This window comes from Polypterus senegalus, unplaced genomic scaffold (assembly GCF_016835505.1).
Source record: "Polypterus senegalus isolate Bchr_013 unplaced genomic scaffold, ASM1683550v1 scaffold_5184, whole genome shotgun sequence".
NCBI lineage: Eukaryota > Metazoa > Chordata > Cladistia > Polypteriformes > Polypteridae > Polypterus > Polypterus senegalus.
In genome coordinates this window covers 67,890-73,046 of record NW_024382354.1, presented here as the reverse complement: position 1 = coordinate 73,046, position 5,157 = coordinate 67,890, and the positions used below count along the sequence as shown (strand labels likewise).

At 40.4% G+C, this 5,157-nt stretch overlaps 1 long non-coding RNA gene across 1 annotated transcript; it reads left to right on the top strand.

The window, feature by feature from the left end:
• Positions 1-625: 625 nt before the first annotated feature.
• LOC120521047 lies at positions 626-4,861 on the top strand. The gene is made up of 2 exons (XR_005631972.1): positions 626-4,569; positions 4,765-4,861. It is a non-coding gene; the product is annotated as an uncharacterized LOC120521047 (long non-coding RNA).
• The last annotated feature ends 296 nt before the right edge of the window (positions 4,862-5,157 follow it).

The following is a 5,157-nucleotide window of genomic DNA, read 5'->3' as shown; positions in this document are numbered from 1 at the left end:
AGAGTTATAATTAAATCTAATGCTTGGTTATGATTATGAGTTGGAACTTGACAATCTGACAAAATCCTACTGAATTTAACAAATAAATTAAACATTTGCTAAAAGTGTTAGTTTCTACATCAAAGTGTACATTAAAATCCCCCATCAGTATTACGTGATCATAATTTATAGCCAAATCAGATAAAAGGTTGCCAAATTCAGTCATGAACAATGAATATGGCCCTGGTGGTCTGTAGACTAGCACTATAATTTTCTTGGAATCTGTTTTAATATTTAAAATGAATGCCTCACAGGGTGTGAAGTTTTATTAGTGATTTGCATTTTGTCCCAATGAATAATTCCAAGGCCTCCTCCTCTACCTCTCAGTGTCTCTAGATTTATGAAGCAACGAGTATCCGTCTGGTGACACGTCAGTTAGGGGACAGTGTCACATTTACTAAGCCAGGTTTCAGTGAGAAGACACGGATCAGAGTTTGTACTTAATATCATATCATTTACCAAAACAGCTTTACTGCCAAGAGAGTGAATGTTCAGTAAGCAGCATTTAAAACTGTATAGTTCTTTCTGAACTGGTGATATATTTTTTGTTTTAATTTGAACTAAATTTCTATTACAGATGCCCCTGGTGGAGGGTCTGGTTTTATCTCTTGGTCTAATTATACACCTTATTTTTTGGTTATCACGTAATTTAAGATCTGCATCTTGGCTAAATTTACTGGATGTCCCACAAAAGGGATTATGGGTAACAGCTTCAGGATAGTAACAGGTGGGATAAACAACAGCCTTTGATTTAAGATCACATGACTATGGCCTGAAAGGCGCTCTAATCAGTCAGCCAGGCCATATTTTGGGATAATACAAAAGATCCCTTACAGTTAGGATGAAGATCATCTCTCTTGAACAATCCAAGCCTTTCCCAAAAATCATCCCAGTTGTTCATAAAGGCTGTGCTTTTATTTGCACACCAGGTTTCTAGCCAGCAGTGAAGGGAACTCAATTTTCTATTAATCACATCTTGATAAGGGAACAGATACAATTTAATTTTGACATTCTCACCATATACCAAGCATGTGACAATGAGGACCCTTTAAATTCTACCAAAGACGAGAACACTGGGGTCTGCTGACATGCCATACAGTTCCTCTCTGGACTCATGGGGTGACTGGTCCTCTTCATCTCCAGTAGAATTCTTTATCCTCCTTCCAAACCCACTCAGACCTCTCATCCTCCCTGTCATGTGGCCTCTTGCCGCTCTTCCTCTCCCCATCCTGCGCTCAGCTACCAGCTGTCAGTATCATCTGAGTTTCTATATATTTAAAAGTGTTTAATGAATGAATTCTTTAGTATTTTCCCTGTATATTCTACATGTTTATTTTCTGACATCTAGTTTTGGCTTTGTTGACTAGTTTTCTGACTTTGTCTGTGCAGTTAATGGATTTGATTTGGTCCTTCATCTCCTGATCCATCCATTTTCTTCTTCCACAGTTCTGACTCTGACTGTTTAAATGACGTTTACATGCAGAGGTGCGCTTAGCATTGATTGATGGATGGATGGATGGGCCGTAGATGCAAATCCCAAATTAAAATATTTACTTTCTAGTGGCCATAAAGACAAAAATGCTTAAAGGCAGGTGTGATGGGGGACATGGTGTCCCAATGTTCATAGTTTCCTTTACTTGTTTGCAGTCAGAATTGCATGTTACCATCTTCTTCATTAAACATAATGGATATTTTTACTCCAATAAGCACTAAACACAATGAAGCTCAGCCAACACCAAACAAACAGTAAACCTTCTCCTCTCCTTCCTCCTCCAGCTGAGTGTTGCCCACAGGGTTTCATGGGAAGTGCAGCCTTGTCAGGGTCAGATTCAGGAGGCGGTGGGCTCCTTTTATACTGGACCAAGCACAGCTTCTCATTACCCAGCATGACTTATGGGGATTCTTCTGAGTTGTCTAGGATCCTCCACTGACAGTGCGGCCTTGCGACACCCGAGAGGGATGCACTTCCAGAATCCACTTCCCATGAACTCCTGGCACCTTTCTCTTTATCCCGAAGTCATGTCATTGTCTAGCAGGGTGCCTGCCTGTCCTCTGTGTCACGCACACCTAGCAGGTTGTCTTACTTTTGGTATCATGTAGTTGTTAATTTATTTCTTCTCAAACAGCAATGGGTGCCACAATTTAGTATTGTGTTGTGCGTAAACATCGCCAATACTGCCAATCGTGTAACGTACATTGCACAACATTTTCTTTGTCATTGTTCTGTATATATACAACACTGATATTGATTACACTCTGAGTTTTTAATCAAATTTATTTAAATCTTGCATTTTTGCTCATCAGTACAGGAAGCTAAAAGGCACTTCATTGAACAAAGTGGTGTTAGATCTTTACTGCTCTGTTTTCTCAAATTTGCGTATTTACATTTTTATGACCAGTTTATGCCCCAAGCCTGACTCTTTAGTGTTCTTTTTCTGTTTGTTCCTTTATTTTTTAGATTGTGACTGTATTTACAGGCATGTTTATAATTAATTTCATTATAGAAATCATTTTAGAATAATGCTTCTATTATTTTCAAACAAATGTTCTTCATCTCCTAAAGACATTAGCAATTTTTTAATCTAATCTTGATCTACTTCAGATCACAAAGCAATTAGATTCTTCACTTGATACCCCAATTCCTCCAAAATAGTCACATTTAGCCCACCCTGCCATGAATAAGAGCAAATGTCCTGAATGTGACAGAATTCTGTCTAAACATCGAGGAGCATTTGGAGAGCAGACATTCAGCCTTGAACTTCAGATGGTTCACTCGTCCACTGCCAGCTCTCACCACCATCTGGTCTGAACATGAGACCACTTTACTGCTGACACAGGGAAGGGGTCTTACATCGTGATGATTGTTGTCCTGGCCAAACTGAGTCAGCAGGTAGATCTCTTCTCTATAAGTCGTTTCATTATTGTTAAAAATGAGGCTTAATGAGGCCAAGTAACAATCAGTTTTAATGATGAAGTGAGCCTTGTGTGCCCACACAGTCATAAGAGGGGCTCAGCACACCAGCCTGTGGAGTGCCAGTACTGGGGGTCAGTTTGGAGGATGTGACGTTGCCATTCACACATCCTGAGGTGTGTTGGTTAGGACGTCCAAAACCCAACTGCAGTGGCACTGAGTCCTAAATTGAGGAGTTTGGTCATCAGGTCTGCCCATCCAGCAGAATGAAATGCTGAGCTGTGGTCAGTTAACACGACTCTGACAGAACAGCAGGGCTTTGGACTTCAATCTCAGTACTAACATGTTGTGTCACTTGACCTGCCGGTGCTCCACATGGAAATACAAAAGAAATGAAACAAATTGGATCTTAAATGTTGAAGGTCACCCTGGATAAAGGAGTGAGCCAAACAATAAGTTTAGGGGAGACTTGTGTTCACACTGAGACAACACAAACGATTGTCAGCATTTGATAAGTGATGTGCGCTCGATGTCATGATTTGTTCTGATGTGAGGACCCCCTTGATCAGGCCCTCCTTGGGGTCTCCAAGGTGTTTTATTGTCTTCTAACTGGGAACATTTCAGGAGCTTCTTGAACCTTTAAAATGCCTTCCCCTTTGTTTTCTTTTATCAGGAGCCCTGGTGGTCTCTTACAAGTAACGATTCTTGTTTCCAGTCGTCTTTCTTCACATCCTCGGTGTCCGTGTTTGTGTTAATATAAACTGTTTCTGTCTCAGCCCCTTTTTGTGTCTCTTTGATGTTTTTCTTTTGTTAAATACGTGTATATACAGTATACAGTACAGTGGTCCGGAGCAGAGGTCTCAAAGCAGGGCTTGAGCTTTGAAGGGGTTTTGAAGTTTGGATTTAATGGCTGTTTTGGTGTTCAGTCCAGTGTTATAAGGTTGGCATTTTGTTATATGTGAATTTCTCACATTGCTGTCTTTAACTTTAAAATAATAAAAAGTAATCATGCAAAAAAAAGAAAATCTAGTTTTTCCAGTTGAAAGTTCAGTGCCATCACCAAGCCTTTAACATACTTTTTGAGAATTAGAGGACTGCTGAATAGCTGAAGTCCATAAAGTGTGTGTGTGTGGACAGCCGTGGTGTTGAGGGCACTGAAATAGACAGCCTGAGCCTCCATACTGTGATGGGCACAGCAATACGGTAAGTGGGGTCTGATGGAAGGAGGCTTTAATGGCAGCCTGCCCTCTAAATGGTGTTTACACGCAGAGGAGCCTTCATCATGAGGTGGCAGGACTCTGTGATGGACAATTTTCATTTTGTTTAGCTAAGGAGCAGGCTGTGAAATGTTGTGAATTATGTGGTGAGAATAAAAATGTGATTATTTACTGTGCCAGCGATCACACAACTGGAAATCATCTTCTCAAGGGACAGAGGAGACAGACAGGGATGGAAATTCACTCCTAATTTGTCATCTGCATTGAATCCTTACAGGAGATACATGAGAGTAGCAAGAGCAGGATTTGGAGGATCATTTGGAGGAGGAGGATTAGGAGCAGAAAAAGGATTAGAAGGATACGGAAAATACGGAGGATAATCTTTCAGGACTTGGTAAATTGGTAAGCACGTGTCGGCTAAAGTGGAAATGTCTGGCTGAATGGAGGGATGATTAGATTATATCAGATAAGATCATTTTATTTGCCCCCAAGGGGAAATGAAAAATTTATAGAACCTGAACAATATATAAAGTCTTTGAAAGTTCAAGGTCTCTGATTTCTTGTGCTCATTTGACCAGGTGTCTCCTTCTCTTGTAGGCCAAAAGGACCAAATCAGACCAATCGTTGCCAAGAAAGAAGAAGTCAAAGAATGTCTATTAGTTTAAAATAAAACCAAACACATTGCAGCAAACTAGCTGTCTCCTTGTCCACTTGTCTGATTGTCCATCTTTGATTGTCTACTTGATTTCTGTTGTCTTTGGTGACCTTGGTGCTATGAAAAGCTCTGAACCTGACTGGAGGGACTCCATTAGATTATCATTACCAAGAGGAGACAGCAACTGTGAAAAAACAAACATTTCACGAATGTAGAGATAAGACGAAAGTAACTCGGGTCAAGTCCATGTTTTTAAGCCCAGGATGACCACTGCATTTCCAATGGATGGAGGGACAGTAGCAATGGCAGGTCAACAATAACCTGAAAGTCTCTCT